Here is an 11,369-nt window from a genome sequence, read left to right on the forward strand (position 1 = left end):
GAATGAACCCAAGTGTTGCAGGTGCTGCCAGCCTGTTGTAACCAGTGGGTTGTGCTGCCTGTTCACAGACAGGCTGTAAAAGCTGTTGATGCACACACAAACACCCCACCCTGTGCTTCAGTTCCCTGTACCATGCATTGGGCAGAGCTGGGAGTTACTTCAGCAGACCCAGAGCAGCATTTGAGGGGGAAGCGATGGCTGCACAGTGGCTCTGCTTCCACACATCTGGTGTGAGGCCAAGGAACATAGAGCCTGGGCTAAATTCTGCTCCCAGTTTCCTTCCAAATAAACCCAGAGCAGCTCTGGGAGAGGGGTACAGACTTGCTGGTGTGGTTGTGAGAAAATGATGGGAGCATGGAGCCACAGTGTATCTTCCCAGGCTCAGCAGCGTGCTCCCTCCACCTTCCTAAGGACTCTCTTAAGTACCCCAGGCATTAAAAAACAGCCTGAAGCTCACCAGGATCTGCTGTGAGTTGTAGATGAGCCCCTGCTGAGCCGAAAGCTCTGGGCTTTCATTTTGTTGGTCACTCAGACACCAGAATGAGGTTGCTGGGCTCAGCCCTCACCCTGAATGAGGCTGCATGTTCTGTTCTTGGGTGGCTCCTCCATCCCATGGCTCACATCCACCCTTCAAAGATGCTTCACTGCTTCCATGGAGATGGGCCTGTCCTAGTACATCACTATTCATCTGCCTGCTTGGCTTTGAGTGGATTTAGCACTGAAAACGAAGGGCACTCACCTGGACTGTCCTACAGCTCCCAAAAATCCCATCCTGTGCAAGATGCTGCAGGGTCTCCCTTCTGTTCAGTGCAGAGGGGCCATGCCCTGACCACGCTGCTGGGCCAAAATGCAGCATCAGGGAAGGGGAGGCATGAACACTGCTCTGACACCACGCTGCAGTCGTCCATGGCTCCATCAGCACTGGAGAAGATGGGAGGTGTGGGAGCAGTGTCAAGCCCAGCAGGGAGCTCACAGCAGCCTCTCCGAGATCAAACTGTACAAGACTGGGTAAAATGGACAGGGGAACAGAAAAAAGGAGGAAGGTGCCTTAAGTCAATTACACCAAGAAAAACTCCACAGGAACTTCACAGCAGAGCCAAGGCAAAACAAGCAGCTGAAGTCAAGAAGCAGAATAGAGCCCTGTGGCCAGGAATAGCAACCGGCTGTGCAGGAGCAGCCCCAAAGGGAAGGGTCTGGCAAGCAATGCCAAGCCAGGGAGAGGCAAGGAAGGCAGTGGGTTAAACACACAGGCCTGGGAGAGGACGTGAGGACTGTGCTGTGAGATGTTAGATCCTTAGAGTTCCCTGCTGAGGCTCCCTCCAGAGAGGCCTTACTCAGCCAACTCTTGGTGGATGAAAACAGCAGTGGATAGATGCTGAGGGCTCAGTACTCTTGCATGTACTGCTGCTTACCCAACAGCAAAGACTGCTGGATAAAACACCCCTGAAGTGAGGAACCTATCTGCACACTGCAGACATAGGGAGCTCAGTGGTGTCTTTTGTGACTGACTTTGTCCTGAAAGTTTGCAGTGATTAATTCTTTGCCTGGGCAATGCAGGCACGCCACGGGCTGGGGCAGTTGTTGCCAAATCCCCATTACACTGGCATTGATAGCTTTGTGCATGAGTGAGGGCAGTCTGGAGCCAGGCCCTGCTTGCTCCTCGCTCCCGGGCAGCACTGCTGCGGCTGCCAGGCTCCCAGGGACGGGAGCAGCCCTGTTCCTGCCTGCAGGGACCAGTCTGTGGGCACACAGCTATTGCCAGGCATGCGGTACCAAAGGATTTCTGGGCTAGCAAGAGCCTTTTGTTGTTGTTGTTTCAAAGGCTTTGAAATGCATGTTTCATTCTTCCTTGTTCTGACATGACAAAGGACTTTTTTAATAGCTATGTATTAAATCTATTGGGGGGGGGGGATGAAGGGCTGGTTTAGCCTGCAGTTCAGGGAGTTGGTCTGTTATCAATAGCCTGTTTCCATCAGAGTTCAGCAGGAGACTGTGTCAGTCTCGCCCGGGTCAGCGCTGGAGTATTCCCCAGCCTGGGTACTCCCTGGGTGTCGATGTTCAGCCTCAAAGTGGGATATATAACAATGCAAAGGGCTGGTTCTTCCCTCCTGTCCCTCCCCTCCCACTGAAAACCTGGAGATCCCTGACTTAGGGTGCTTCTCTTTCAAATCTTTTCATGCCAATATAAACAGAGCTCTCCCTCCAGCTCCTGGTGTTCTGGCAAGCCGGGCGGCAAGGCAGGACAGGCCAATGACACCAAGAAATGTGGTTTTGCAGCACTTTCCCTTGGCTGCAGCAGAGCTCTGTCCCACGCTGGGACTGCCCACACCTGATTGATAGAGCCGGCCGGAGGATCGCAGGGGCAGGGAGAGAGGCAGGCGTCGCGGTGGAGCTTGCGAAGCAAGGGACCGAGAGAGTGACTCAATATGTGAAACTTGACAGCTCTGTGTCGAGGTCTGGCCACAGCACAGGGCCACGGAGGGGAACGAGGCTCATCAAATTGAGCCTGGGAAGGTTTCCAAAACCTTGTCTTCACGAGGCAACAGTGTGCGGGTTTGCATAAATATCTCTAAAATTCATCAAACAGCTCAAATGAAATACACTAAGGAAGGAACTACTTCTGCATTTAAATCCGTGCACAGTTGCTCCCCTGTCTTTGAAATCCAGCGATGCCCGCCCCTCCATCAGCCTAGGAGCAAGGTACATTCCAGATGGTTCCCCCATCCTAAAAAACTGCACTGCACAGCCGATTAAATTCTGCTTGTTGTAATTAAGCCCGACACAATTAGCTGTCAAGCAGGGCACTCATCTGTTTTATGTTGCAATCTCTTCAACAGGCAAGGCTGCTAGACAAGATTGTCACTTTTCGAAAAGATTTTCATTAGTTACCCTGGGCTCTGTGTCAGACTATGAAATATAAAAATGTGCTCTGTAGCCAAGTCAGGGAAATTCTCATTTAATGTTCCACACAGTATTATGAAAGTAATGTACTCTGAAAATGAATGCATTTTGGAACATTTCGGAAGAAATGTAATTTGTCTGCTAAGTAATAACTGCATGTTCATGAATTTACTGATTTTTTTTTCAATATGCCTTTCGTAAAGTTGGGAAGACTTTTTCTGACCTAAAATGAGAGGAAGAGAAACTGTTGATTTTAATGTTACTCCTTACTCCCTCCCTCTTTCTTTCATTCTTTCTTTTCCATCACTTCTGGGCACCCTATAAGTATAAGAACCAGACACTGTCCGATAAAAGTAGAAGCTTGGCAGAGAAGAAATATGCAGCTCAAAATGGAAAAGACAGAAAATAATTGCGGTCAGTGAGGAACAAGGGAGCTCCATCTTTCTGTGCCTTTAAGAACAGAGAGCAAGAAATCCCCTGTTGCTCCTCACAGTTCAACAACCAGCATCTGTCAGTGGAGATGCAATTACAGGTTCCCTGTTTTGGTGGGACTGTGAATTTTCTGCACTGCTAATGTCAGAGGCTAAGTGGGGGTCAAACACACAGAGTTGTGGGTGCTTCTCGTCACCAAAATTCAGATTTGCAATCAGGGAAAATAAGGAAGTACTCCAGGCTGACAGGGCCTTCTCCTTTCCTTATAAATAGATGCTGGATGATAGGTAAAATGCTTTCACCCTCTCTGGCCAGCACATTGCCTCCCTCTGCTCCAGTCTGCGTAGAGAAGAGTCATACCTTCAGTGCTGAAGCATTCATGACTCCGGGTTCAGATCTGATGGTGTGAATGGGAGATCTTGCACAGCTAGGGAGATGGAAGCAGAGCTGAATAGCCACTGAAATGCTGGCTGAGCTTTCCATCGGAAGAGAAATGGCTGAGCCAGAGTTACTGGGTTCAACTGGGCAGGAATTTGGCAGGGGGCAGAGGGGAAAGGAAAAAACAGATTAATGGCAACAAGTTGGAAAAAAAGAGGAAAACGGGCAAGGAATTACAGTGACAATTGGGACTGTAGTCACAACTGGCATGAGTCAGCTCCACAAGCTTCTCCGTTTACTTAAGATGTGATTTTGATAGTTGAAAGATGACGTGATCCAGACCTGGGTGAGCTAGCAGAGCTGACGTGGTGGTATTGCTGCGTCCCTCCAAGCCGTGGTTAGAATTTATTCTCCTCTGATCTGTTATTACCCCCACACTTGTGTACTTATGGCCCTGTGTGGCCTAGAATAGGAACAAGTAAAGAGTGGCATATATTACTGTCTTGGTATGTCTGTACAAATTGGAGTTGTCAGTTTGTATGTTGAGATGAAATATAGTTTTCAGATCATAAGAAGTTATGTGCTGAAGTTTGAACCCTGCTGTGACAAGCATTACCCGGCTTTGTTTGCTGCCTGTTACTGACCATTAACTCCACGGGCAGACTCTTTTATTCAGAATTCAAGTGGCTTTAATCAGGCTTCGTTTACACTCCTTGGGAAGGAATAAAGTTCATTCAAATTAACACCACTTTATCACCAAGTAGAAGCACCCCCACATGAGGTTCAGTGTGCATTTCAAAGATTTATCTTTTATGGCACACCTTCTCCTCACTCAGATTTCCTTTACAGCAAGGCTTATTTTTAAAAAAAACGCTCCCATTTTCCCAGGAGCAGTTCTGGAAGTTGTCTCGTTCCTGCCCTGGGTGTCTGCCCTCGTTCCTGCACAGGGCCAGGAGCTTGGGGCTGGAGTGGAGCCTGCTCCATTAGCATTCAGCTGCAGAAAGAAGGGCAGGAAAAACTCTGCAGAAGCACGAGATGGAGCAAATAAAAGCAGAGGGGGTGAGCAGGAGAACATTGTCTCTTAATTGAGCTGGGGGAGAAGAAGGAGTAGTGGTGATTACAAGGCTTGCAGATCTTTGTTTGAGAGCTGCCTTCCTGCGATCTGTCTCCATCGGACAGAAGCATCCAAGCTACCCTCAAGAGAGTGTCATGCAGGGAGGAACTGAACCAGAGTGGCTGTATGCAAAGCATGTGGGGTGCATGGCTGTGTACACGCCGTTTCAGTGCTGTTCCCAAATGCTGCAAGCACTTTTGGTACAAAAAGCAGAGCGACAGGGCTTTCCATCTACAGCATGTTCCTTTGCTTCAGCCAGGGGCAGAATCACCATGCAGTAGCACAGAATAAAGCAGGGCTCACTCTCATATCCCAAATGCTGATCATAAAGATGGCCACATACACTGTGGCATGCATGGATGGGGCAGAACAATGCAGAGTCACAGTTCGTTTGCCACAATGACAACGTGCATAAACAGAGTAAATCTTAACACGTCTGAGACAGGAGAGACCCAGGGTGTCCGTGCTGGAGAGCTCAGCTGCACGTGCATGGGGGCTGTTTGACCAGGTCTCTGGACATCTGCTCTCCACCCTGAGCTACTGCTCCAGCCCAGCTGCCAGGGCTTTAACATCCCAGAGAAATAGCTCACATCTTTTTTTACACTGGGATGAAATGCCTGGGCAGAAAGAGGGGGTCTGGGCAGGAGACACAGATGTACGGCAGCTCCGCTCTTAAGTCCTCTAGCCATCTCCCAAGCAGGCAGTGATCAGTCTGGCGGATGCTGCCCCAAAACACCCAGCTTCCCCTGCAAGCTGCTCACTCCATGTAGGGCTGGGGCCCGCTGTGCGGCTTGGCTGACACTGGTTCCCAGAGGGATGCTGGCTTTGCCGCTGCAGGTGGCCAGCACGTAGCGGGTATGTGCTAGCAGGGACTCTTGGCTTGCTGTGACTTGCTGCTTTATTGCAAATAGCTTTGGCCATAGCTGCTGTGATAACAGTAAAAACCAAACCCCCAAAAAAACCCTTCCTGCTCCATCCTTTAGCTGGATCTGCTGCTGGCAGAGGCTTTGCCAGCACCAGGTGCAAGGGGCTGCTCAAGGGGTGCAATGAAACCCAGCTCTGATTTTTATGTGTCTGTTTAACACTTTCTTCCCTCCATTAATATTTGTCAATGGAACTCCCTCCCTTCCTAGGTAATCAAACTGAGGGGTATTTTCCCATTTTGTGGGTGTTTTAACGCTGGGAGAAGAGTCAGGAAGAGATCACTGAAAGAAAAAAGGCCTCCAGGTACTGGAGTAAACCTCCCAGGTGCCTCTCTTCTCCCCATGCCACTGCTGCTTGCCACAGGCTGGGATACACAGGCAGCCCCATTTGGGTTCTTGTTTGGCTTTGTTTTGGGACATCATATAAGCAGAGGCCTCAGCATTTAGCCCTGTGCTTGAGTTGAAGCCCATGCTTAAGGAGACTCACAGCCCTTTTGCTTCCTCCTCAGCATCTCTCTGATGAGGGCCAGAGTCCTGCCAGTCCCATCTGGTATATGACATTGGACTGTCAACTACACACTGCACGTCTCAGCGCTGGTCACAACTCCTTGATGCATTCAGAGCCTTCATTAGGTTTCATCGAAACCCCACGTTGGCAAAGGTTTTACGGCAGTGACCTCCTACACATCACAAACCACAAGTATCACCCCAGTTCCCCAAAAAGAACCTGAAGGGATGGAAGAGAATCTCTCTGTTGTCTTTCAGGTAAGCAAATTTAAATACATAACTCTGTCAGTTTCAATTATTGTTCTTTTAACCACACTACAAGGGAGGAAAAAAAGAGATTTATCACAAAAGATTATTTTGGGGGAAGGGCGAGGGGAGGACGGGGGAACTCTAGAATGTTTTATTTATGGGAAAACTGCAAATTACCTTAATAAATTCCTTTACTAAGCTGTGTCAGCTACTAAAACATTGTTCTTTGTGGGTGAATAACTTTTAATTTGAGTGTTCTAGTATTCAGCAGAGTGAGGTAATGGATTAGCAATTGCCTGTATTGTAAATGTCATCTTGGCATAATTAGGGTGATTATTGTTAACCAGTGGAGTTTAGTATTTATCTGTCACTGGGTGAGAGAATATAACAAAGCCCCAATTAGTTATAAATGGTGGTGGGTGGCGGGAATGGAACACAGCCTCTGAAACGCTATTTTTGTTTTAAATGTTTCAGTGTTTATTTGGTTTTAACATGCACATTAATGTGATCTCCCCCTGACAAGAGGGATAGCAGATCATGCGCACATGTAGATGCCGAGTGTGTCAGGGCAGGAATTACAGCAGAGAAGGTGGCATGAGCAGGAGCAGCACCCGAGTTTGCTGCACAAAACGCGTGTTTCTGTCTGCCTGTTCTGAAGCAGGTATGTGTAAACTGTCTTCCGCTGCACCCAGCTGGGAATACATGTGATCCCTGAATCTGTCCAGTATTGCAGGCTCAAGACAGCGTAAAAAGGTGTGAGAAAAGCTTTTTTAACTGACTCCTTTCCTGATCCACTCACCTTTGTCCCTTTGCACTCCCACTCGTATTTGCCCATCAAATGGGCCAAGTGAACTGTTTGATCTGTGATAACAGTCACTCCCTGAGAAATGGCAGCAAAGGAGGAGTAGAAGTTCACATCAGTAGAAAAGGGATGCTAAATTGCTGAAAGATAAAAAACATTACTCCAGCTTACAGCTGTCTCTGATTGTGGTGTTTCTGTTAGTTCTAGTGCCCAAAAATTTGCACCCACTGATTGCAGCACAGTTTAGGTGGCCTTTCGAAATCCAGCCCTCAAAGCAACAATGCAGTCAGTAACCACCTGCCTGGGCTGGACCCGCTGTGTCATCATCTGATAGACACCAGCATGCCCAGACTCAGCACCAACGTCAAGTTTTAAGTCTTAATTCCCATTTAGGCTCCTCGCTGCCCATTCATTTCTAACAGCACCCTGTTTCTGACGGTCAATGGATACTTTAAGAGGAAGTGGTCTGAGTTCAGCTCTGCAAGGGAAGGGTTGCAAAACCTGATTACAGGCAGCTAGGAGTGGTGTCCCCATTGGAAACATCATCTCCTTTCCCTCCAGGGCAGTCAGCAGCTGGCTCAAGGCACCAGGGTTAATGTCCTTTGCGAATACTTATCCAGCCTAATAGAACTGGGAATATTGCTATCACTCACAGATATTTCAAATCCTTCCTCTTAATCCTGACAAGCTCTTGCCCTTAATAACTTCAGTGGGACTTTTGCCAGAGCAAAGACTGTCAAGTCAGATTCTCAAATGAAATGAAAAGCAAAGCAGGAAGGGAAGTTCAAGGTGAGGGTTTTTTTCCTTGGTGCTTTTTATGGATGTTCATAGCTGGAAACTCTTTTTTTTTTTTTTCCTTCTGATTATCTAAATGATGGATGAGTCAAACGTCCTGAGAAATGTTTCCAGATCCAGACACAAATGACAGAAGATGAACTAAGCAAAGCCATCAGGGGCTGAGAAAAGACAGAAAAGAAGACATAGAGAGTTGATAGGGGAATAAAAGACTCAGTGGGAAGAAAGAAAGAGGTTTCAGAGGAAAGCAGGGATCATGTACTTTATGATGCTTACACATAGAAAGAGTTTATACATTTTTAATTAATGGATATTTAAGTACATTGTAATAATCAGGTGGTTTATGCTATCTCAGACAACAGGTTGCTTGTGGCCACAGTGTATTAGGTGGTAGCTCTTTAAATTCTTTGGAAACCTTTTGCAGTGCTGTCTCCTGTGACACAGATTATCTCAGCTTTCTTTAAAAATGAGAGGAACATTTCTATACTCTCTCTGTGGCAGAAAACATAGAAAACGTGAAGCTGAGAGCCACAAAGCAAATAAAGATCCAGTTCTTGTTTTAAGACATTCTCTGATTGCTGGAGACGCTCCTACTCTAGGGAGGGAAGAGGCTTGATCGATGGTTTGCAGGGTTTAGGGCAAGCAATGCTGATAAGCGATGAGCTCTTGTCAGGATATGAGCCACAGGAGAAAATAAGCAGCAAGAATGGAAGATTTGAGCTGCTTTTAGGAAGAATTGGCATTTTCCTGCACCTTTTAAAAGTAGGCATGGGATACCATGGGATCCCTCTAGGCACCAGCTCAGAAACAGGATGGATCTTTCTCTGCCCAGCTCAGCCTTGTCCAGCCCGGCACCATGTGAAGTTTAGCAAGCTAATATCCCCCTGGGGAGCTAGTATCCCTCCAGGCCCAACCTAACCCTGAACCATTTGTTTTCTCCCAGTATGCAGAGATTCACCTTTTCACCCAAGGAAGGAACTGATGTCGCCACCTGAAAATCTGCAACATCTCTGGAAGGATCTGTGAGCTTGTGGCCACAGCAGGGCACGACTGCAGCAGTCAGAGGCTTGCCAGTAAAAATAGGGTTTGACCTGGTTTTGGAGTGGGTGCGACCTGGATTTACTTCCCACAAGACTGCACAGGTACTGCTTCCATTGTAAACTATATAAAGCCTGTATATACTCAGTAAGCCTAACCTAGATCCTGATTATACCTGAAACAAGCCCGTAAATCCAATGTATTTTTTTGCAAATGCAGCCAAAGTTCTGCTATTATTTATTTAGATGCATCTGGGAGCTTACAAATTTGCAACGATTTGCCAGAACAAATATTTTTCAAAAAAGTGTTTCACCCCTTCTCTGTAAATATGTGCCTCTGGCCTTTGTGCGAAAAAAGATGTTTTGGCCAAAGTAGGGAAAAATAAAAATCTATAAGCATTTTATAGAACTCGTCAAATACAATTTTAGTTTAGTTTTACAGAGAAGCAGGACTTTCTATTCTCTTCAGCGTCTATGGGAAGGTCAATATTACTTCTATAAAACCTTCAGCAGCAAGGTTTTTTACATGGGTATGTCCACTTTCCATGGAAAGTCAATAGATACACTCAGAGCAATTCCTGAACAGAACAGGAGGGATCAAAAGGGAATTTTTGAGAGGTTGAGCTTGCTTGTATGAACTGAAGCAGAGTCTAATTCCTTAAAGGTTTGATCCAGCCCCTACTGAGAGATATGAAATTGCTTCAACAGAAACAGGACCTGACCTTCACTGAGAGACAAGCCAGGACCTGGAGGAGCCCCAACTGCTTAACACAGGCACAGACACGCCAACAGCCGCCTCCTCAGCCCGCCTCAGTTTGGATTGCAGTCAGTCCCTGGGAGAAAATAGAAATTCGTCATAATGAATGGAGCGGGAGGCTTGGCTCAGTAGCACCATTTAACGCCTGATAATCCCTCATCCCAATTTGCTCCAGTTTATTACACATCCCTGGAAACAGGCGTGATGGAAATACGATGGAACCATGACAGCAAGTAGAGCTGTCAGTTCACAGCCTCTCCATCGATGGATTCTTCAGGAAGAGCAGACCTGGCATCACATGGGCACCTCCCTCTCCTCTTCCCAGCTTCATGTCAAGACCATGAAGACATCCCCATGCTGCAGCCAAGAAGGGCACTTTTTCATCAGGTGTGGAGGGAAAATCAAGCCAGCCACGTCCACAACTGTCAGCGCCAACAATCCTCCCATAGTAACAGCAAAAATGCCGGTATGGGCAGAAAGGGGCAGATTAAACTGGCTGCACTAAGCTGTTGCATCTGGAGACATCAGAGGGAAGTGCTACTTCCCACCTCCCAGCCCTTATGCTTCAGCATTGCCACTTGGCTCAGATAATTTACTTTTAATAGTCTGGTTACAGATGAGATTGCAAAGGAAGCACGTGACTCAGAACAGGGATTTCTGAGTCACATTCTCATTTCCCCCTCATGCCTCCTAGGCCTCTAATAAACTACAAAGAGACATTAAGGAAACACTAAGAACTCTTTATCTGCTGAGATTCGGGAACCGGTACAGTGAGCAGGCAATAATGGATTCCGTGTATTTGCAATATGTCCCTGCGGCAGCAACTGAACAAGGGAGACGGGAAGTTCAAGTGCTCAGGACATAGACTGCCCGGATCAGGTGGCCGGCGGTGGATAGAAAGCAGGTGAGCAGTGTCTGAGGTTGGGTGAACACACCTTTCCCACACAGTCTCTCAAGAGACTTTCAGCCATGCCCATGCTTCATTCCCTGGGAAACCCAAGAGGAATTAAGTAGCTCGCATCTGTGCTTTGAGACATCTTCTCCATCACCCCCCAACATGTACTGTATCACTTGGGCCAGGTTAAATCGCAGCATGCAAATGGGAAGAGAAAAGGGGCCACATCCTACCTCTGCCTACGATGTCCCTGGCTGTAACACCAGTTCAGCAGACAACTGAAGGTAATGGGAAAACCAGGCCTAGGGAATCAACGGGCAAATGTCCCCCCAAGGCAAAGAAATCAATGCAAAAATCAAGTAGATGTTAAAAACACATACATAGAACTAATTACAGAAAGAGAGCTAAGCCTGGGGTGGATGAGAGCCCTTGATAAAGGAAATGGCTCCACCAGGTAAACGGAGCAGTTGGCCTCAATGGCTTGGGTTATTTATTTTATTTTTTCTCTTTCTTCATGTAGGTCAGATGTCTTCCCGAGGGGGTTTCTCTTAACCTCCCTCTTAGGATCTCAATTACACA

The 11,369-nt window shown here is 47.3% G+C and overlaps 1 long non-coding RNA gene across 1 annotated transcript in view; it reads left to right on the forward strand.

The window, feature by feature from the left end:
- Positions 1-9,237, forward strand: part of LOC126041786 (uncharacterized) — a 58,575-nt gene extending 49,338 nt beyond the window's left edge. Inside the window, exons 2-3 of the long non-coding RNA XR_007506989.1 lie at positions 6,258-6,513; positions 9,045-9,237. This is a non-coding gene — a long non-coding RNA (uncharacterized LOC126041786). The remainder of the gene's footprint in view (positions 1-6,257; positions 6,514-9,044) is intronic.
- The last annotated feature ends 2,132 nt before the right edge of the window (positions 9,238-11,369 follow it).

Source organism: Accipiter gentilis, chromosome 8, assembly GCF_929443795.1.
Source record: "Accipiter gentilis chromosome 8, bAccGen1.1, whole genome shotgun sequence".
NCBI classification, from domain to species: domain Eukaryota; kingdom Metazoa; phylum Chordata; class Aves; order Accipitriformes; family Accipitridae; genus Astur; species Astur gentilis.